The following is a 24,611-nucleotide window of genomic DNA, read 5'->3' on the forward strand; positions in this document are numbered from 1 at the left end:
TTTATGTAGGTGACCATATGGCATTCAGAGCTTGGTTGTTCCACCAGCATGTCTGCCATGGGTGTGGGGGTAGCTTTTTATTTCAGTTCTGCCACAGGTGTGCATACATCTCAATGGCAGACATTAAGAGTAGATACAAAGGCTCTTGAAAAGTTGGAACATCTGAGCAAAAAAAAAAAAAAAAAATCTGGGACTTAATTATCATACAGTTTACATAAAGAATAATGTAACAACTTCTGACTCCAGGAAGACTTCGGGATATGACTCAGAATTGCAACTTTGAAAAACTAATTCACAAAATAACACAGAAATAAGCACGTTATCATGACTTTTTTGTGACACAGCACTGTAGAAAAAAATCTTACTCTTGTCTATATTTTAATTCAGATGTCTCTGTCTCTTTCTCTCTATATATTTCTGATATAGACAAACCAACATACATACGCATATACACACACAATACACATAGTTACATATTAAAAATCACTTTATTCCAACACCAAATAGTATTTTAAAACTAATTGTAGAGCCTAACTGGAATCTGTTGTCAAGATGTGTCAGGTGTTATAGAAGCTAAGACTTTCAAGTAAATGCTTTTAGACAAGTAATATTTAAAAGGAATTGTAGTCCTTTACTCAATAAACAATTTTAAACAACCCACAATACTAACTAAATATTTGATTACAATGCATTCTTGGAGGACTCAGCTGAAACACAATCTTAAGGTTCCAGGCAAGTGCACTCAGAAAAACAATATTTAAAGTAGGTATGTGATTTATAAAAGTACTGCATTTATATTACACAGATGTTTACTGTCAGGCTAATACCATGGTGACGAAAGAGACAATCCCCTATATTTGATATGTGTCATATGTGTGATGTCCCATGTCATTCCACTTATTTATTGCCATCAGTGGTCTCTCTCTCTTTCTCTCAAACTTTTATACACACACACATACACACACACGCACACACACACACACACACACACACACACACACACACACACACACACACACACACACACACACACACACACACACACACACACACACACACACACACACACACACACACACACACACACACACATTCTCACACACACAAACAGATCAAGAGGCGTTCCACATAAGCAGTCATGGTGTGATTTTGTAGCTTGATAAGAAAAAAGCAATATCCAACAATAATACCTTAGAAAACATTGTTATGTTTAGCTGTATGTGTTTCATGATAGATATTTAAAGAAATTACTAGATTATTTAAAATTAGAAAATGGTCAACCTGCGCATTGCCACACTGATGAGGGAATGAATGTTCTCCATCAGGGTATTAATGTACAAATAATGTGCAAATGTGTGTTTATGTTTCTGCCTGTGTGTGTGTGTGTGTGTGTGTGTGTGTGTGTGTGTGTGTGCACGTGCACACGCATGCTAGTGTGCATTTTAAGCAGAAGTAAGAGAGAGAGAGAGAGAGAGAGAGGGAGAGAGAGAGGCTTAAGTGTTGTTTGCAACAGGCAATCAGTCCATCCACATATGTTCACAGCATATGTCTGTACACATTACATCTGCATACAGTGCTTTATAAAATCCTTGAAGACTTGGTTTATGACTTCTTGTAAATACTTTGTGCCCTCTTTAGCCTTACTGGCTAACAGTCTGGGAGAAAGATGTCCTCTGCATATGTTTGTATGCTAAAATCAAACTTAGTCTTTCTCCCATGAGCAGGAACGAGAAAGCTTCCTGGTACAGTTGGATCATAATGTTAGGCATTATTGGCAGAGTTTAATCCTCTGTGCGTTTACAGTGACATTAGTAAAATCAAGGGCATTACATGGAAGAAAGGAAAGAGGAGGAGGAGAAGACAGCTGCAATACCTTGCACTCATATCTCAACTGTCCATATTTCAATGAATGTCCACATTTTTGCCTGATATTTTTGGTCTGCTGTTCATACAATTTGTGGTTTTCTTGCAACACACTGAGAACTGAAGTTGCTAAATAATGGCATAAATTTGACTTTTAGACTTCATACTCTTCAGAAAATATATGCTAGCAGAAATCCTGTTATTCTAGAAACTTTCTTAGTTTATAAGAGCAATATTTAAAATATATACCTATTTTGGGCCATTGTTTCCCCATTATTTTAGGGATTTGTGTGTATGTGTATGTGTGTGTGTGTGTCTGTGTGTGTGTGTGTGTGTGTGTGTGTGTGTGTGTGTGTGTGTGTGTGTGTGTGTGTGTGTGTGTGTGTGAGAGAGAGAGAGACAGAGAGAGAGAGAGAGAAAGTGTATAGGCATTAAATAATTACCAACCTTATATTTTAGATGCAAAATACTTCCTCCCACATCAATTGCATATACCACAGCAAGTTTGAAACATTACACAAATTAACTATTTTTACATCAACAATATAAAAATATATGTAGTAATTAAAAAAACAAGCGCAAAACAAATTAACAGACAACCATTCTTCAGTTGCAATAATGCCCCCCAGGATGTGTGTTGTGTAAATAATGTCCTTCCAGGAGTGCCTCAGAACACCCCTGGACATGGGTTATTAATACAATACAATACAATAACAAACACCCTCTAGGATATTATTGCTTGCTTAGCATTTTTGGGATGTTAGCTGTGTAACATGTTCTATTTTACAGTCTCAGCTGCTGCATGCTATTTGTTGACATTATTCTGCATGATTAATTAAACATGTCACATTTTAAAAATAATTCATAGAAAGATACTGCAAACTACAATGAAATATTATAAATAAATGACTCTTCTGACAAGTGGTGTTTTAATTCTTAATCTCAACATAGCAATTCCATTTTATAAGCTACTGTTTTCAGGGGGGTTTTTTTGCAATGCTGAAACTCAGACTTATCCAGGTGAGGTTTCAATAATCAGGTAAAATGACAATTTTTTAATGCCTTTACACTGAGCAATTTACTAAAATTAAAATGTGTAGTTTGCATTTTTTTTCTAACTCAGTAGCTAACCCTTGACTGGTCTGCTCCAACGTCACTCATTGACAGTACCTGTCTGACTCTGTTGTGATTTGCTGGCTCAGTTGGCTAACTTTACTTATTCAAAGAAGGAAGATATTACCTACTGGTACATCTAAGACTCTACCATGCCATCGAGATCCAAATGGAGAGATGATAAGTCAGCAAGCAAAGGAGAATAGCGTTGCAGAAAATGAATTCCTCTTCAAGTCTTGGTGAGTACCTTCACGAGGTAGACCCTGTTTTTTACAAAATATCACCAAAATGACACTGATATATAGACTGTATTTATATAGCGTTTATCATGGACCAAAGTAGAATAAAAATTAAAATAAGACCGCTGGGTGCACAAGACCCAGGATAGAAAAGCATCCAGTCCTGGTAGGCACACTGGTACCAGGACTGGAAAAAATAACAGTGTAGAATCCTCAAAATATGGAAACATTCCTACAATGGGGCTAGGCCAGGTCCAGGGGGAGGATGCCCCTCCCCCATGTTGTAGAAAGAAGCAGCAGTCCACAAAAGTCACAAAAAGTGCTAGGCCAAAGAAGAGCCATAAAGACAATAAAGTGAACTATTGAGGATAAGAAAGAAATGATGTATTGTTACTATTATGCAAAAAGACCAGAATTTCCAGGCACACGATATACAAAACACCAAAGTGAGAAATTAGAGGAAAGAAAAATACTTTCACAAGAAAAATTGTCAGAAGTTTCAAATAAAAATTTGTATTTATTAATACAACAGATTTGTGAAAAACAGGTATAGATCAAGAAACTTTGATCTGTTTGGGAAAAAAAAGCATCTGAGGAAATGCAAAAATATAAACAAAGCATAGACATTTTTGAAAAGTATAAAAAAGAAATATGGACATGGGAAAGAGAGATTTGATATGGTGCAATATTTATGCAAAGGAGAAAGCAAAATTAATTTATATAAAATTAGGCAGCCTCAAAGATATTTGAAGAGAAATACAGCCAAAGGCATCCAGATATGGAAAATTTCACAATAAAAAAATATCACAAAGAGGGAATGTGGAAAAGAAGATTAGTAAAGTAAAAGTTAAAAAAAAAAATAGAAGTTGAAGCTATGGAGTACCTGTGAAGTGAAGGATTTGGTGTAGAAGGTCTAACACAGGTTACATCACAGCATGATGGAGAAAGTTCCCAAAGTAAGGTGAAACAGGAAGATCAGGAGACATCTGAAGAAGAAATATGAACATGGGAAAGAAAAGGATATTTAATATGGTGTAATATTTATGCAAAGGAGAAAGCAAAATTAACCAATACAAAAAGAACAGCACCAAAGATATTTGAAGAGAAATACAGGCAAAGGAATCCAGCCATGGAAAACTTTACAATACAAAAAATAAGAAGACAAAGAGAAAAGTAAAAAAGGAGATTAGTAATGGAGAAATTAATGAAATAGAAACTGAGGTTATAGAGCACCAGTGAAGTGAAGGATTCAGTGTAGAAAATTTAATTCAGAAAACACAACAGGATAGAGCAATGGATATAAAAATTAACGGGAGACGAGTGGAATGGGAAGCAATTGGTCAGATGCTATATGAAGATATTTTGGAGTCTTCCACAGGAAACCATTATAAACATTCAGTTGAAGCTGGACAGCAAGGGAAGGAACAGGAAATTGTGGAAACTCTGATGCAGTCAATGTTGAGGAGTGATAGGCCAGTGCGTTCCAATATGACAGAGCAACGGATGGCACAGGGCAAAATTGAAGAGAATATGCCACAGGAAGGTGGGATAGAACTTTTTACAGAATGCTTGCAGGAAATGGAAAACAAAAAATCAGCCCTCCATTTAGAAGAAAATGAGCTAAGAGAAGAGTTGCTTGATTTAATAGAGGTAGATAAACATATTAAGATCAATGAAAGAAATAGACTGCAGAAGGTTATAAAACCCCAAAAGTCAGAAGTTTGATAAAACAAATGAACACAGTAATTAGAACTATCCATAGAGATCCATGTGTTATAACAGAAGTAAACAGGATATATTACTGTGCAGCTAAATTCATAACTGATAAAGTTCTACCACAAGAACACAAGGTAGTGGGGGAAAGGAAGGGGAAAAATTGAATACCATCATGGAAGTATTGAATAGAGAAAACTATAAAGCAATTAAGACAAGCTGTGTCACTGTTAGAAGATTATAGAAGAGGGAACAGATAAAAAAAATATTAGGAAAGATAGATGTGATAAAAGCAATGCGCAATATTAGAACAGACCAAGATCTCTCACGCAGTATCGCAAATAAACTAAAAATTTCAGCACAGGTGGAAAAACCTAGAAGATACATGGATAAATATAAAGGAAAACTACAAAATAAGCAATTTATTGATGACCCAAAAAGTTTTATAGAGAACTGGTAAACAAGGTAAAAGGAATTGAAAAACTGGCAAAAAAAGGAAGAAATAGATACATTTTGGAGAAGTATCTAGAAAGTAAAAGAAAGAATAAGAAGTTTAAAGGTACAGGATATGAAATCGGATGAAGTTACAGCCAGAGAGATTGAAACAAAATTAAGGAAAGCCTCTAACTGGAAAACCCCAGGCCTACATGCAGTACCTAACTTTTGGGTAAAATTATTAACATCTTTGCACAAAGATTTAGCTATGAGTAAGAACTATTTATACATGCATCCCAAACAGACACCAATCTGGCTAACAACAGGAAAAACAATGCTCCTACTTAAGAGTGAACCTGAATGCTACCCTAAAAATTATAGACCAATAACATGCCTTCTGACAACATATAACCTATATACAGGAACTGATGCGACAGAGTTTATAGTCATTTAGAAGAAAACTCAATTATGACAGTAGAACAAAAGGACAGTAAAAGAAAGTCATATGGAGCAAAGGATCATTTGTTGTTAAATCAAGTCATAGTGGAGAACTATAAAAAGGGAAAGAATCTAAGTATGGCATGGATTGACTGCAAAAAGGTATTAGGTAGTATCCCCCATTTATGGATAAAAGAGTGCTTAAAATGTATAAGATACGCCCTATACTGACCAACTACATTACAGTGGCCATGAATCAGTAGAAGATCACTTTGTAATTAAGCCATGATAAATGACAAATTATTATTCCAGTGATAAAAATTCAAAGGGGGATATGCCAGGGTGACTCTTTGTCACCATTGCTATTTTGTCTTTCCCTTAACCCATTAAGCTGTCTACGTAACAGCTTAGGCCATGTCTATAATTTGGCTCCTGGAAAACAACAAAGTGTAAAGACTTCTCATCTTCTCTTTGTTGATGATTTAAAACTGTATAACTCATCAGATGAGGAACTGCAAGTTGTCAAAACTTTTTAAGAGGATATAAGAATGTCAATTGGTCTTGATAAATGTACAAAAACAAACCTTTAAAGCAGGAAAACTGCAGCACCAGTAAAACATCAGTTTGGGACAAGAATGTGATATAAAAGAACTTGAGCAAGTGGGAGTGTATACATATTTGGGAATTGATAAAGAATCAGCAATAAAACATGAAGAAATGCAAATAAAACTTAGTAAGGAATGCTTTAATAGACATAAATTAATCCTGAAAACGGTGCTGACATCTTGGAACAAAATCCAAGCTATGCTGTTGCTATCCTAACTTACAGTTTTGGAGTGATTGACTGGCCCCAAACTGTGTCAGATAGATTAGACAGGAAAATAAGACGTATTCTTCATGCTCACCCAATGATTTATAAAAATCATTGCATCCCAAGATTATATATTCCCCATTCCAAAAGAGTGGTAGGCCTCCTAGAAATTGATTTCATGTGTAGATCTGCAATCATGGGACTGCACACATATCTGCTCACCTCACAAAAGCCAAACATAGTGAAAGTTTTGAAACATAAGGAGAATAAATCTAAGATGACTTTTCTGCTTAAAGGACAACCGCACCCACAGACTCAAAAAATGTATCAACGAACAGGGACTAAAAGAGACAGCAGGTTGAGCAATCTGCTTTAATATCCCGTTGTTATCCTTTAATCCAGCAGAAGCATATCGGCTTCAAGCAGGAATGACAATCAAACCAGAAGTATATAAAAATCAGGCAGCAACTGAATGTGTCAAAAAACAAAAGAAAGAATATAAGGTGAAGGACCATGAGAAGGCAAGGAATGTGGAAAATGCATAAATATAGTTGCAAGTATAGAAAACTTCTGGAAGAACCTTATGTTGATCAAGAATGAACACAGGAATGGTTAAGGAGAGATGAATTCAAACCAAGAGATGAAAGGTTAATTTTGGTGGCCCAAGACAGTGGGCTACGTACACACTGGGTTACAAAGTCCAATTAACATGTGGGAGAAACAGATAAATGTAAGTTTGGTAAAACCAAATTGGAAACAGTCACACACCTTGTTGCTGGTTGTGACATACTAATGGCAGAACTGTATACTGAAAGGCATAATAATGTGGCGAGACAGTTGCACTGGGGATTGTGCAAACATTATGGTACTGAAGTGGCCGAAAACCACTGGAAACATGAGGCACAAAGCATCATAGAAAATGTTGAAGTTCACATCACATGGGATCACGCATTACCAACAGTTCAGAAGACAGATGCTAGAAAACTGGACAAAGTGGTGCAAGAAAAGAAGACAAAAGTAGCATTGATCACTGAAATCACCACACCCAGTGACTACAGTGTCCTGCATACAGAGAGACGCAAAGTCATAAAATATCAGGATCTGCAGGCAGAAATGAAAGCAATGTGGAAGAAATAGTTCCAATAGTAGTAGGAGCAACAGGTCTTATAAAATATAATCTACAATTATAGTTAGATATGATACCAATACATGTAACACCATATGAATTGCAGAAGGAGTCATTACTGGGCACATTGAGGGTGTTGCAAAGAGCACTTTTGGCTGACATCACAGATTGAAGCAATACTAATTTCATGAACTTTAATTGTACTTTGACTTATAATGGGGTCCATTCTCATCATGGTGTTAGAAACTCAAAAGATTTGGAGAAATTAAAAAGGGAGAGAAACCATAGCATCACTCTGGATTCAACTGCTTTTTGTTAAGTTCACTGGTTTGCTCTTTCAGCCTCCTTTCCACTTCTCCTTCTCTTATGTGTACTTTTTCTACTCCAGGGTCATATCACCTGATGGAGAGCTCCAATAACATTGCCCAGTATCATGATACTCTGTGATAAAATAAAGCTTTAGCCAATTGAGTGACTTGTGAATAGAGTGACCATATTCAGTAATTTCAGGAAGGGGTAAAACAAAGTTTAATATCTGAATATTCAACTAAAAGTGGTACAGAGTAGACGTATTGTATCATGATCCCAGACCTGCCTCTTACCTAGGTGCTGCTCTTGGAATTAATCATTAGATCTGCAGGTCAGTGTCATCCAAGCATAGATAGCCAATAACCACACTATTGAGGAGATAGGCAGTGCAGTGTGTGGTCTACCAGATGACATGAAACACACCTGCATGGCCTGTGTGATAACATCCAGTGCCTTTACAGTAACTATGGGGACAGAAAGCATATGGCTCAGCTCAGTTCAGAGATGTCTATCTTGAGGTGGATGGCAACATCATGTTGCTCATAACACTGGAACAGGATGGAAATGAGTTGGTGAATTACTGGCTTGGCATTTCCAGATGATGCAAATGGTTCCTGACAAACAACTACTGTTATCTTTGACTCAGAAGCCAATACACCTGGATGTGGTCACTCTCACTTATGTGGCCACAGATACACTCCAGGCTTCACCAATGGGGCATCTCACTAGGCTGCACACACTCACTCCTCTAGTTCTACATCATCATTACCCCTTGTTGGCAGTAGTACCAAGCCTACTCATGGCCATCATCTAGCCTTGGTGCCACACATCCATGCCCCTCTAGATCTGACACCCAACAGGGTGTATGCACATGCTCCTTCTGTTCTGTGTCATCACTGTCACAGATCTCATAAAGCCCTGACACTTTAGGCCACCATACTATACATCATTCTCAACAGTTCCACTCGGCCACTGGAAGATGCGATTCCTGTCTCCCCACAGCATGATAACAGACTGGGTGGCTATCATATCCATCTCCTATGACCTTGGCCCCTTTGATAACATTGCTGCCACCTGTCTTTGCATCACCTTTCCACCTCTGCAAATTATAAAAGATGTGCCTTGCCACCCCTTAACATGTAAGGGTTTGATAATACATACAATATTTTACTCTGTATTGTCTGTATCATGGTTGATAATAGTGGATCTGTCTTTGCATCTTTGCCATTGCTGCAATATACTGTGTCCCTCTGTGCTTTCCATAGAATGATGCAGCTGCCTGCTCCTCCTTTGATTTGGTTGTATTGGACCTTGTTCACATCTCATAGGTTCAGAGGTTCATAGAATGTTACTAGGCTAATGGCCCTAGAGCCTTTGCAAGCTTAACCATGTAATACCCATGTTCCCTAAATGACCATGGTTACATGGTTGTTATTAGCAGAGTGAATCTATGATCAGCACCAACTGCCCCCATCTATGAGAGATATAGGTGCCACCCACAGGGTGAATTTATGGTCACCCATCCAATTATCTAAGTTGTGCTTAAATAAATCCATTGTGGAACTCTACTTCACGTGAATTGGGAGTGTATTCCAGAGAAGGGTTAATTTCTGGTAGATATATCTGTCTCTCCAGCATGTTCTGTTTATGTCACAGGCTAGTATGAGATCCATGGAGTAAGTAACTCTTGTCCCATTTGATTTGCAGACATGTAGAATTTCCATGAGGGCAGGGTCAGACACTGCCCTGTATGCCAGGCACAGGTCACCTCTCAGCAGTCTGTAGGATACAGAGTATGGTCACAGGGCTGTCAGTCTTTCCATGTAGATCATGTTTCTGGAAGCCTTGAATTTTCTCTAAGGTATATGTCAGGCTCTGCTGGAATACTCTCTGCTGCCAGATATTTGTAGCAAGTGCCATGCTGCATGACATTATTCCACAAAATCATGTCATGCAACATGGCACAAACAAATATCTGGTTGCAATTCACATATGAATACTGCAGTGCCCCACTGGATGCATGCAGGCAGTGAATATATCTTGTATGTCAGTCTGAAACATATTCTACCCTGTTCCATGTCTCTACATGTGCAACATTATATGCTTTTGTGCTGTGACCTATGGGTTACAACTGGGTATCATCAGCCATGGATCCAACACATATCCAGCATCCACTGTAACACACAGTAGTGATATTATTATTATATGTGCCCTGGTGCCTGGTTGCATTGTTTCTATCTCAAACTCACCAATGAATGGAGCTGTGGGAAACAGCACACACTCTACATGGTGCTCTGTAAGGGGAAGAGCTGTACAGACCAACCGCTTTGGGCATCTACTGTGGTGTGCAGTATCCCCAAGATAGGAGATCTTGGATCACAGACTGTGCATCGTTGCAGGACTAGCCACTTGACAGTGTAAAATACAGCTCTAGGTGATTTGGTCATGTTGACTAATGTCACTGAATGGGCATGGATATTTGCCAGTGATAAGTGGGGTGAGAACTCAGCCTACTCCATCCTATGCCAGGGACCCATGCTAATGGTGGTAGGAGTGCATGTGTCCCTATTGGCCAGTGTGTGCCCAGCGTAAGGCCCAGCTGTCTTGGGTCAATAAGCTACTGCCTGGACAGTGTCTAGTTGCCCAGCCTGAGTTACCCGGGGTAGATCTGTTGAGTGAAAGGTGGATATAAAACCAATCAACCTGCCAAACATGAACTGAGAATTGGTACGCTTAATGTAGGTTCACTGATAGGATGTAGCCTGGAAGTGGATGACATGATGATATGGAGGAGGCTGGACATCCTATGTATCCAAGAGACAAGACAGAAGGGTAGTGCAGCAAAGCCACTTGGCCTGGGATCCAGAGTCTTCTACTCAGAAGGAGGACAGGCAAGAAATTGTGTAGGAATTGAGCTGAGACAGATGCTTCAGAAGGCAGTGACGGATAGCATCTGAATTAGTGACAGACTCATGGCAGTCAGACTCCATTGTAATGCTAGGACAGTATTCATAATCTCAGCCTATGCACCACAGCAGGGTTGTGATAGTGAGGAAAAGAGTACATTCAGACAGCACGTGTAGGACCTACCAGATAAAGCAGGACGACATGAATTGGTGTTGATAATGGAGGACTTGAATGCTTATATCAAGACAGACAGAACAGGATATGGGGATTGCCTGGGTCCACATGGGTGGGGCAACAGGAATAAAGAAGGAGAGGTCATTCTAGATGTCTGTCTGGCAAATGGCTTGATAGTAGCCACCACATGGTTCAGAAAGAGACACAGTCACAAGATCACATACAAGAGTGGCCAACATGCAACTCAGGTAGACTTCCTCCTAGTAAGGAAAGGGCACTGGGGTAGAATCAATGATTGCAAAGTCATCCTCAGTGAAACAGTTGGCCCAAAGTATAAACCACTGGTTGCCAGAATCCACTGCAAATAGCGGTCAGAGAAGGATCTGTGATCGACAGGGACTAGGCTGAAGACCTAGAAATTGACTGGAAAGAAAGCACAACAGTTCAAAGAATTACTCAGGGCTCTAGCGACTCATGAAAAGGAAACAAGTGGAGTTGAAGAAGAATGGCAGTGCCTCAAAACAGCATGTGTGAGGACCACAGAACAGATGTGTGGCTGAGCCAGTTATGGAAAGAAGGTATATAATGAAGGCTGGTGGTGGAATTCAGAAGCCCAGGAAGTCATCTAAAGAAAGAAGTAGTGCAGGAAAAAGTGAGAGACAGATAAGGTCAACCAGGCTAGGAAGGAATATTGGCTGGATAACAAAGAACCTACGAAAGGAGTTGCAGTAGCAAAGAACAGGGCACTGTACCAGCTTCTGGAAAGTCACTCTATATCAGGTTGCAAGGCAGTGGCAGAAGAATAAAGAAGATAGACAGATAGCCTTCCTAAGGGATGCCAGATGTAAGATGGGAGATGTAAGATGAGAGATGTAAGATGAGAGGTGTAAGATGGGAGATGTAACATGAGAGATGTAAGATGAGAGATGTAAGATGGGAGATGTAAGATGGGAGATGTAAGATGAGAGATGTAAGATGAGAGATGTAAGATGAGAGATGTAAGATGAGAGATGTAAGATGAGAGATGTAAGATGAGAGATGTAAGATGGGAGATGTAAGATGGGAGATGTAAGATGAGAGATGTAAGATGGGAGATGTAAGATGGGAGATGTAAGATGGGAGATGTAAGATGAGAGATGTAAGATGGGAGATGTAAGATGGGAGATGTAAGATGAGAGATGTAAGATGGGAGATGTAAGATGAGAGATGTAAGATGGGAGATGTAAGATGAGAGATGTAACATGAGAGATGTAAGATGAGAGATGTAAGATGGGAGATGTAAGATGGGAGATGTAAGATGGGAGATGTAAGATGGGAGATGTAAGATGGGAGATGTAAGATGGGAGATGTAAGATGAGAGATGTAAGATGGGAGATGTAAGATGGGAGATGTAACATGAGAGATGTAAGATGGGAGATGTAAGATGGGAGATGTAAGATGAGAGATGTAAGATGGGAGATGTAAGATGAGAGATGTAAGATGAGAGATGTAAGATGGGAGATGTAAGATGAGAGATGTAAGATGGGAGATGTAACATGAGAGATGTAAGATGGGAGATGTAAGATGAGAGATGTAAGATGGGAGATGTAAGATGGGAGATGTAAGATGAGAGATGTAAGATGGGAGATGTAAGATGGGAGATGTAAGATGGGAGATGTAAGATGGGAGATGTAAGATGAGAGATGTAAGATGGGAGATGTAAGATGGGAGATGTAAGATGGGAGATGTAAGATGGGAGATGTAAGATGAGAGATGTAAGATGGGAGATGTAAGATGGGAGATGTAAGATGAGAGATGTAAGATGAGAGATGTAAGATGAGAGATGTAAGATGGGAGATGTAAGATGAGAGATGTAAGATGGGAGATGTAAGATGAGAGATGTAAGATGAGAGATGTAAGATGGGAGATGTAACATGAGAGATGTAAGATGAGAGATGTAAGATGAGAGATGTAACATGAGAGATGTAAGATGGGAGATGTAAGATGGGAGATGTAACATGAGAGATGTAAGATGGGAGATGTAAGATGGGAGATGTAAGATGAGAGATGTAAGATGAGAGATGTAAGATGGGAGATGTAAGATGGGAGATGTAAGATGAAAGATGTAAGATGGGAGATGTAACATGAGAGATGTAAGATGGGAGATGTAAGATGAGAGATGTAAGATGAGAGATGTAAGATGAGAGATGTAAGATGGGAGATGTAAGATGAGAGATGTAAGATGGGAGATGTAACATGAGAGATGTAAGATGGGAGATGTAAGATGAGAGATGTAAGATGAGAGATGTAAGATGAGAGATGTAAGATGGGAGATGTAAGATGAGAGATGTAAGATGGGAGATGTAAGATGGGAGATGTAAGATGGGAGATGTAAGATGGGATATGTAAGATGGGATATGTAAGATGAGAGATGTAAGATGAGAGATGTAAAATGGGAGATGTAAGATGAGAGATGTAAGATGGGAGATGTAAGATGGGAGATGTAAGATGGGAGATGTAAGATGAGAGATGTAAGATGGGAGATGTAAGATGGGAGATGTAAGATGAGAGATGTAAGATGGGAGATGTAAGATGGGAGATGTAAGATGGGAGATGTAAGATGGGATATGTAAGATGAGAGATGTAAGATGAGAGATGTAAGATGGGAGATGTAAGATGAGAGATGTAAGATGGGAGATGTAAGATGGGAGATGTAAGATGAGAGATGTAAGATGAGAGATGTAAGATGGGAGATGTAAGATGGGAGATGTAAGATGAGAGATGTAAGATGAGAGATGTAAGATGGGAGATGTAAGATGGGAGATGTAAGATGAGAGATGTAAGATGAGAGATGTAAGATGGGAGATGTAAGATGAGAGATGTAAGATGGGAGATCTAAGATGAGAGATGTAAGATGGGAGATGTAAGATGAGAGATGTAAGATGGGAGATGTAAGATGGGAGATGTAAGATGGGAGATGTAACATGGGAGATGTAAGATGAGAGATGTAAGATGGGAGATGTAAGATGGGAGATGTAAGATGGGAGATGTAAGATGGGAGATGTAAGATGAGAGATGTAAGATGGGAGATGTAAGATGGGAGATGTAAGATGAGAGATGTAAGATGAGAGATGTAAGATGGGAGATGTAAGATGGGAGATGTAAGATGAGAGATGTAAGATGGGAGATGTAAGATGAGAGATGTAAGATGGGAGATGGGAGATGTAAGATGAGAGATGTAAGATGGGAGATGTAAGATGAGAGATGTAAGATGAGAGATGTAAGATGGGAGATGTAAGATGAGAGATGTAAGATGGGAGATGTAAGATGGGAGATGTAAGATGGGAGATGTAAGATGAGAGATGTAAGATGGGAGATGTAAGATGGGAGATGTAAGATGAGAGATGTAAGATGGGAGATGTAAGATGAGAGATGTAAGATGAGAGATGTAAGATGGGAGATGTAAGATGAGAGATGTAAGATGGGAGATGTAAGATGAGAGATGTAAGATGGGAGATGTAAGATGAGAGATGTAAGATGAGAGATGTAAGATGGGAGATGTAAGATGAGAGATGTAAGATGAGAGATGTAAGATGAGAGGTGTAAGATGGGAGATGTAAGATGGGAGATGTAAGATGGGAGATGTAAGATGGGAGATGTAAGATGAGAGATGTAAGATGGGAGATGTAACATGAGAGATGTAAGATGGGAGATGTAAGATGAGAGATGTAAGATGGGAGATGCAAGATGGGAGATGTAAGATGGGAGATGTAAGATGAGAGATGTAAGATGGGAGATGTAAGATGGGAGATGTAACATGAGAGATGTAAGATGGGAGATGTAAGATGAGAGATGTAAGATGGGAGATGTAAGATGAGAGATGTAAGATGAGAGATGTAAGATGGGAGATGTAAGATGAGAGATGTAAGATGGGAGATGTAACATGAGAGATGTAAGATGGGAGATGTAACATGAGAGATGTAAGATGGGAGATGTAAGATGGGAGATGTAAGATGAGAGATGTAAGATGGGAGATGTAAGATGGGAGATGTAAGATGAGAGATGTAAGATGGGAGATGTAAGATGGGAGATGTAAGATGAGAGATGCAAGATGGGAGATGTAACATGAGACATGTAAGATGGGAGATGTAACATGAGAGATGTAAGATGGGAGATGTAAGATGGGAGATGTAACATGAGAGATGTAAGATGGGAGATGTAAGATGGGAGATGTAAGATGAGAGATGTAAGATGGGAGATGTAAGATGGGAGATGTAAGATGAGAGATGTAAGATGGGAGATGTAAGATGGGAGATGTAAGATGGGAGATGTAAGATGGGAGATGTAAGATGGGAGATGTAACATGAGAGATGTAAGATGAGAGATGTAAGATGGGAGATGTAAGATGGGAGATGTAAGATGGGAGATGTAACATGAGAGATGTAAGATGGGAGATGTAAGATGAGAGATGTAAGATGGGAGATGTAAGATGGGAGATGTAAGATGGGAGATGTAAGATGAGAGATGTAAGATGGGAGATGTAACATGAGAGATGTAAGATGGGAGATGTAAGATGGGAGATGTAAGATGGGAGATGTAAGATGAGAGATGTAAGATGGGAGATGTAACATGAGAGATGTAAGATGGGAGATGTAAGATGGGAGATGTAAGATGGGAGATGTAAGATGGGAGATGTAAGATGAGAGATGTAAGATGGGAGATGTAACATGAGAGATGTAAGATGAGAGATGTAAGATGAGAGATGTAAGATGAGAGATGTAAGATGGGAGATGTAACATGAGAGATGTAAGATGAGAGATGTAAGATGGGAGATGTAAGATGGGAGATGTAAGATGAGAGATGTAAGATGGGAGATGTAAGATGGGAGATGTAAGATGGGAGATGTAACATGAGAGATGTAAGATGGGAGATGTAAGATGAGAGATGTAAGATGGGAGATGTAACATGAGAGATGTAAGATGGGAGATGTAAGATGAGAGATGTAAGATGGGAGATGTAAGATGGGAGATGTAAGATGGGAGATGTAACATGAGAGATGTAAGATGGGAGATGTAAGATGGGAGATGTAAGATGGGAGATGTAAGATGAGAGATGTAAGATGGGAGATGTAAGATGAGAGATGTAAGATGGGAGATGTAAGATGGGAGATGTAAGATGGGAGATGTAAGATGAGAGATGTAAGATGGGAGATGTAAGATGGGAGATGTAAGATGAGAGATGTAAGATGGGAGATGTAAGATGAGAGATGTAAGATGAGAGATGTAAGATGGGAGATGTAAGATGAGAGATGTAAGATGGGAGATGTAAGATGGGAGATGTAAGATGGGAGATGTAAGATGAGAGATGTAAGATGAGAGATGTAAGATGGGAGATGTAAGATGAGAGATGTAAGATGAGAGATGTAAGATGGGAGATGTAAGATGGGAGATGTAAGATGGGAGATGTAAGATGGGAGATGTAAGATGAGAGATGTAAGATGGGAGATGTAAGATGGGAGATGTAAGATGGGAGATGTAAGATGAGAGATGTAAGATGGGAGATGTAACATGAGAGATGTAAGATGGGAGATGTAAGATGGAAGATGTAAGATGAGAGATGTAAGATGAGAGATGTAAGATGAGAGATGTAAGATGGGAGATGTAAGATGAGAGATGTAAGATGAGAGATGTAAGATGGGAGATGTAAGATGGGAGATGTAAGATGGGAGATGTAAGATGGGAGATGTAAGATGAGAGATGTAAGATGGGAGATGTAAGATGGGAGATGTAAGATGGGAGATGTAAGATGAGAGATGTAAGATGGGAGATGTAAGATGGGAGATGTAAGATGGGAGATGTAAGATGAGAGATGTAAGATGGGAGATGTAAGATGAGAGATGTAAGATGAGAGATGTAAGATGGGAGATGTAAGATGGGAGATGTAAGATGAGAGATGTAAGATGGGAGATGTAAGATGGGAGATGTAAGATGAGAGATGTAAGATGGGAGATGTAAGATGAGAGATGTAAGATGGGAGATGTAAGATGAGAGATGTAAGATGAGAGATGTAAGATGGGAGATGTAAGATGAGAGATGTAAGATGGGAGATGTAAGATGAGAGATGTAAGATGGGAGATGTAACATGAGAGATGTAAGATGGGAGATGTAAGATGGGAGATGTAAGATGGGAGATGTAAGATGAGAGATGTAAGATGGGAGATGTAAGATGGGAGATGTAAGATGGGAGATGTAAGATGGGAGATGTAAGATGAGAGATGTAAGATGGGAGATGTAAGATGAGAGATGTAAGATGGGAGATGTAAGATGAGAGATGTAAGATGGGAGATGTAAGATGGGAGATGTAAGATGAGAGATGTAAGATGGGAGATGTAAGATGGGAGATGTAAGATGAGGAGATGTAAGATGGGAGATGTAAGATGGGAGATGTAAGATGAGAGATGTAAGATGGGAGATGTAAGATGGGAGATGTAAGATGGGAGATGTAAGATGGGAGATGTAAGATGGGAGATGTAAGATGGGAGATGTAAGATGAGAGATGTAAGATGGGAGATGTAAGATGGGAGATGTAAGATGGGAGATGTAAGATGAGAGATGTAAGATGGGAGATGTAAGATGAGAGATGTAAGATGGGAGATGTAAGATGGGAGATGTAAGATGGGAGATGTAACATGAGAGATGTAAGATGGGAGATGTAAGATGAGAGATGTAAGATGGGAGATGTAAGATGGGAGATGTAAGATGAGAGATGTAAGATGGGAGATGTAAGATGGGAGATGTAAGATGAGAGATGTAAGATGGGAGATGTAAGATGAGAGATGTAAGATGGGAGATGTAAGATGGGAGATGTAAGATGAGAGATGTAAGATGGGAGATGTAAGATGGGAGATGTAAGATGAGAGATGTAAGATGGGAGATGTAAGATGAGAGATGTAAGATGGGAGATGTAAGATGGGAGATGTAAGATGGGAGATGTAAGATGGGAGATGTAAGATGGGAGATGTAAGATGGGAGATGTAAGATGGGAGATGTAAGATGAGAGATGTAAGATGGGAGATGTAAGATGGGAGATGTAAGATGAGAGATGTAAGATGGGAGATGTAAGATGGGAGATGTAAGATGAGAGATGTAAGATGGGAGATGTAAGATGGGAGATGTAAGATGAGAGATGTAAGATGGGAGATGTAAGATGGGAGATGTAAGATGGGAGATGTAAGATGGGAGATGTAAGATGGGAGATGTAAGATGGGAGATGTAAGATGGGAGATGTAAGATGGGAGATGTAAGATGGGAGATGTAAGATGGAAGATGTAAGATGGGAGATGTAAGATGGGAGATGTAAGATGGGAGATGTAAGATGAGAGATGTAAGATGGGAGATGTAAGATGGGAGATGTAAGATGGGAGATGTAAGATGAGAGATGTAAGATGGGAGATGTAAGATGGGAGATGTAAGATGAGAGATGTAAGATGGGAGATGTAAGATGAGAGATGTAAGATGGGAGATGTAAGATGGGAGATGTAAGATGAGAGATGTAAGATGGGAGATGTAAGATGAGAGATGTAAGATGGGAGATGTAAGATGGGAGATGTAAGATGAGAGATGTAAGATGGGAGATGTAAGATGGGAGATGTAAGATGAGAGATGTAAGATGGGAGATGTAAGATGGGAGATGTAAGATGGGAGATGTAAGATGGGAGATGTAAGATGGGAGATGTAAGATGGGAGATGTAAGATGGGAGATGTAAGATGGGAGATGTAAGATGGGGGATGTAAGATGGGAGATGTAAGATGAGAGATGTAAGATGGGAGATGTAAGATGGGAGATGTAAGATGGGAGATGTAAGATGAGAGATGTAAGATGGGAGATGTAAGATGAGAGATGTAAGATGGGAGATGTAAGATGAGAGATGTAAGATGGGAGATGTAAGATGGGAGATGTAAGATGGGAGATGTAAGATGGGAGATGTAAGATGGGAGATGTAAGATGAGAGATGTAAGATGGGAGATGTAAGATGGGAGATGTAAGATGGGAGATGTAAGATGGGAGATGTAAGATGGGAGATGTAAGATGGGAGATGTAAGATGGGAGATGTAAGATGGGAGATGTAAGATGGGAGATGTAAGATGAGAGATGTAAGATGGGAGATGTAAGATGGGAGATGTAAGATGGGAGATGTAAGATGGGAGATGTAAGATGGGAGATGTAAGATGAGAGATGTAAGATGGGAGATGTAAGATGGGAGATGTAAGATGAGAGATGTAAGATGGGAGATGTAAGATGGGAGATGTAAGATGAGAGATGTAAGATGGGAGAGAGATGTAAGATGGGAGATGTAAGATGGGAGATGTAAGATGGGAGATGTAAGATGAGAGATGTAAGATGGGAGATGTAAGATGGGAGATGTAAGATGGGAGATGTAAGATGAGAGATGTAAGATGGGAGATGTAAGATGGGAGATGTAAGATGGGAGATGTAAGATGGGAGATGTAAGATGGGAGATGTAAGATGGGAGATGTAAGATGGGAGATGTAAGATGGGAGATGTAAGATGGGAGATGTAAGATGAGAGATGTAAGATGGGAGATGTAAGATGGGAGATGTAAGATGGGAGATGTAAGATGAGAGATGTAAGATGGGAGATGTAAGATGAGAGATGTAAGATGGGAGATGTAAGATGGGAGATGTAAGATGGGAGATGTAAGATGAGAGATGTAAGATGGGAGATGTAAGATGGGAGATGTAAGATGGGAGATGTAAGATGAGAGATGTAAGATGGGAGATGTAAGATGGGAGATGTAAGATGGGAGATGTAAGATGGGAGATGTAAGATGGGAGATGTAAGATGAGAGATGTAAGATGGGAGATGTAAGATGGGAGATGTAAGATGAGAGATGTAAGATGAGAGATGTAAGATGAGAGATGTAAGATGAGAGATGTAAGATGGGAGATGTAAGATGGGAGATGTAAGATGGGAGATGTAACATGAGAGATGTAAGATGAGAGATGTAAGATGAGAGATGTAAGATGGGAGATGTAAGATGGGAGATGTAAGATGGGAGATGTAACATGGGAGATGTAAGATGGGAGATGTAAGATGGGAGATGTAAGATGGGAGATGTAAGATGAGAGATGTAAGATGGGAGATGTAAGATGGGAGATGTAAGATGGGAGATGTAAGATGAGAGATGTAAGATGGGAGATGTAAGATGGGAGATGTAAGATGGGAGATGTAAGATGAGAGATGTAAGATGGGAGATGTAACATGAGAGATGTAAGATGGGAGATGTAAGATGGGAGATGTAAGATGAGAGATGTAAGATGGGAGATGTAAGATGGGAGATGAGCAGTTCAAATTCAGATCAGGAAGCAGCACAACTGACCCAATGTCTGCAGTAAGTCAGATAGTTGAGAAGAAAATGGAGATGAGGAAAGACTCTAACTGGGCATTCCAAGACTTGGAGAAAGCATATGAAGAGGTCTCAAGAAAGCTAATTTGGCAGTAATGCGGTGGTTCAAAGTCTCAGAAACATTGGAGGAATTAGTGCAAGCTCTGTACAAGGACCCAGTGACTCAAGTACACACAGCGTTTGGTCTCACAGAGAGGTTTCCCAATGAGAGTGGGTGTGCACCAGGGTTCAGCTCTGAGCCCACTGCTGTTCATATCGGTGATGGACTAGATTAGCAAACAGGTCAGAGGGGACAGATCAATAAAGACTCTAAGCAAGAACTTCAGTAAAGGATAGGGGAATGGAAAACAAAACTGAAGGCACATGGGATGAAACTAAGCACAGATAAGACAGTGGTATTGGCAGCAAACTGGAGAAATCAGAAGAAGCTGAGAATTGAGATAGAAGGGAAGATGGTGGAACAGGTTAATAGGATCATAGGAAGTTACTAGGCTACTGGCCCTGAGGCCCTTATAAGCCTAGCCAAGAGTTTAGCCCATGTTTAGACAAGTCAGCACCCAAAGCCCCTGTCCAGCAGGGACACCGGTGGAATCCCAGGGGTGTATTTTCTGTTTCCCTTCCAGTTATCCAGGTTGCGCTTGAAAAGGGATAATGAAGTACTTTGCTTGATGTCTATTCCACAGATGGGGGAGTCTCTGGGACACAAATACATCCCCTCAACAAGTCCTATTGATGTTACAGACCAGGTTGAGGTGGTGAGTGCAGGTTACTTGAGTGGAGCTTGACTTGCGGATATACAGCAGTCCCATCAAGGCGGGGTCTGAGATTGTTTTCTATGCCAGACAGAGGTCACCTCTGAGGAGTCTGTATGAAACTGAGTAGAGGGACAGGGCTTTTAGCCTATCTGTGTAGAGTTGATGGTTGAGGCCCTGGATTTTTTGGTGAGGAACCTCTGTGGTCACTCCGGCTGCTGCATGTGTTTTACAAGGTACACGCCGAAGTGGGCATTGTACTCAAGACTTGGCTTCATAACGGAAAAATACAAGGATGTTGTGTCCTCCTAGTCCCTGGATGAGCTACCCTTCCTTATGACGTGGGCCATGTAGAAAGCTTTCCGTACAATGGAAGCAACATGGTGGTCAAAAGTCAGGTTGCTATCAATTGGGTGCCCAAATCCCTCGCAACTGATTGTGTACTTAGGACATTGTTATTAATGTGATAATATGGTAGGACATCACTCTGCCAAAAGGGTTTGATGATGCATTTTTCGGCATTCAGCTTGAGGACATGTTCCTGGCACCAGTCATTTGTTTGGGTGCGACCCTCTAGGAGGACGTCCACATCACTTGGGGAATTGATGACCATGCCCAGCTTGCAGTCATCTACAAACTTGGTCAGCCACAGCCCACAGGTTTTGGCCTGCACCTCAGAGAAGTATACCCTGAATAACAGAGGCCCCAAGACCAATTCCTGGGGTACGCCGCTCATTATGGGTCTACTGGTTGAATATAATGTCTCCTTTGGCATTTATCTGTCTAGACACATGTAGCAACTGGAGCATCCATAGAGATACATTGTTAAAGGATACAAGGCCTAAACAGCATGTCCTGCATGGACCGACTCAAAGGCCTGTCTCTATACTTGTATCCCACAGACTGCTAAGAGGTGACCTGAATCTGCCATACAATTACATTACTGATGGATTTGCTGCACATCAGCAAGTCAAATGTCATCAGAAATACTTGGTCTAGGGATCTAAACCAACTCTGCAACATCAACAAAATGGTTTGGAGGGACAGATATATTTCTCACAGAATAACGCTGTTGTGGAATAGACTCCCCATTCACATAAAACAAAGTCTGACTCTGTCCATTTTCAACAGCAGTTTGGATCTATGGATGGGAAACATAAAATTTACCCCAGAACTATCTCTTGTGCTACTAATAGAGCGAGGCAGCTCCTAAATGCTTTATCTCATGCATGGGCTCCTCAAATTATCTATGGTGTGATCCCAGTTATTCTTATTATGGGCAATATTTAGATAGAAGCTCAACTGTAAAAGTGTAAGTGTTGTATAGTTAGTATTTTGGGACCCCTGTTTCTTGTTTTATGTTGGTAAAACTGAAAGCCCACTGCAGACAAGGATTTATGAACATAGAAATGACATAAAAAATAAAAAAATTGACAAATGCCTTGTATAGGCACAGCACAGTATGCAAGGAAGATAAGAAATGTTATTTTTTTATGTTAGAAAAGGTAGAAAAAAATCCTAGATGTGGTCCTTGGGAAAAAACATTAAAGTATAGTGAATTGGTATGGCAGGTGTACATGAATGAAAGCAAAAAAAAAAACAGGTTTAAATGATGCCACCTCTATAACCTGTTCAAAATTAATGGCAGCTATCTGTAATCCAGTGTTGAGTGGTTACCTTGCTGGATTTTTGAGTATTGTATTTAGCATAAACATATTACTTATACAGTTTTAGTATTTAATATTTATTTATGTTGTTTTAGAAAGAATTTAGATTAATCTCTATATATTTCTTGCACCTCCTTTTAATGTATGTTTAATTATGGCATGTGGCTTTGAGAAAGAATGTTTTTTTAACCAGTTTTAACTTGCCCAATGTTCATTGGTTGTACATTTCATTTATTTTGAATTTAAATGAACATTTGATGGTGTGGTCAGTTCTGATGAAGTCCTGATTAGCACGGACAAAAGCGCTTAACTCATTTTTATGTTTTGCGTTATTAAATTCTGTTTGAACATTGGATGTCTCGACTGACTTCATCCCTGTTTGGTATCATTTTAGGGCTGTTTCCTGATAGGTTTAAAATGACTTGCATGGGTAGATAGCTTAGTATTTACCTATGAACATATGGACCTATGAATTCTCTGGGCGCACAAGTAGGCCCACACAGCAACACTTTTGTGCACCCCGAGAAAGTGACCTGGCAGAAGGTGTCCATCACATAAAATGACACCATTAAAATGTCTTGGTAAAGAAAAAAAAAAACATGCCTCCTTGGAGAATTATCATTGGAAATTAATGCAATGAGTGTATTCACTGAGTATGAGAGCAAAGCATTTGTCTTCATTACGATGGTAATAGATCCTCCATAGCCTTTTCAACTATCAGATCATCTTCCATGAGAGCTGTAGAAGCTGCTTAATGTCTGGGAAGGGTTCTTCCAGTAGAGGACCCAGGAGCTCTGAGTCATGGCCCTCTAGGACCCCCATCTGTAATGCAATGGTCTCTTTTCATAATTTCCTAAGGCAGTGCATACTTAGAGAAACACTCACTACAGGCATACCTCAGGACTGCATCACTTCAGCTGGCAGAGTCAGTCTCTATGGCAACTTGGTATAAGACTGAGTGATACCTATGGGCTTCCTTCAATATGCAATGGAGATTCAATTCTTTGAATGGTTTCACGTGACTTAGAAGAATACTTGGGCAAGGTAGAACAGGATCATAAAGGTTGTCTGCAGTGGAAACAACCTGCTTCCTCTTTAAGAGATCATTGACCAAATCCAGAGATGGATTTTAAAATAAGAGGTCCCCCTTAAAGCAGGCATCCAAGAGATGGACTGACTTAACAAGGCCATTTTTGTAGGTACATGCCAGAGCATACTTCTTTGATTGCAGTCTCACCCCATTCAGAATTAGTTATCTATGTAGCATCCAAGTACAGGTGATACAGATAGGATATTGGCGAAGTAGTGCTTGATCCCAGGCTTAGGCAGAATTGAAAACTTTTATAAAATATCAGCCACTAGGCAGGAATTGAACCTGGGCAAGTCAGAAATATAGATGAGGGTTTTGTTACCAACCATAGCAGAGGAACAGGTTCTCTTGACAAAGCCATCCAGAGTTTTAAACTAATTGCCTGGTAACAGTGTAGAAAAATGTTGTGGTACTTGAGTCCTGGTTGGATTGAATATATCATGTAGGAATCTATCCTAACATGCTTATAAATGATTTTACTCCATTCATCCTGGGACTGGGAGTTGTAGAGAACATTTGGCTCTTTAGGGGAGTGACCCAAGGCTCATTCATCTTCTTCCCAAATACC

This window comes from Protopterus annectens, chromosome 9.part0, assembly GCF_019279795.1.
Source record: "Protopterus annectens isolate FY-2018-M chromosome 9.part0, PAN1.0, whole genome shotgun sequence".
In the NCBI taxonomy this organism is placed as follows: Eukaryota; Metazoa; Chordata; order Ceratodontiformes; family Protopteridae; genus Protopterus; species Protopterus annectens.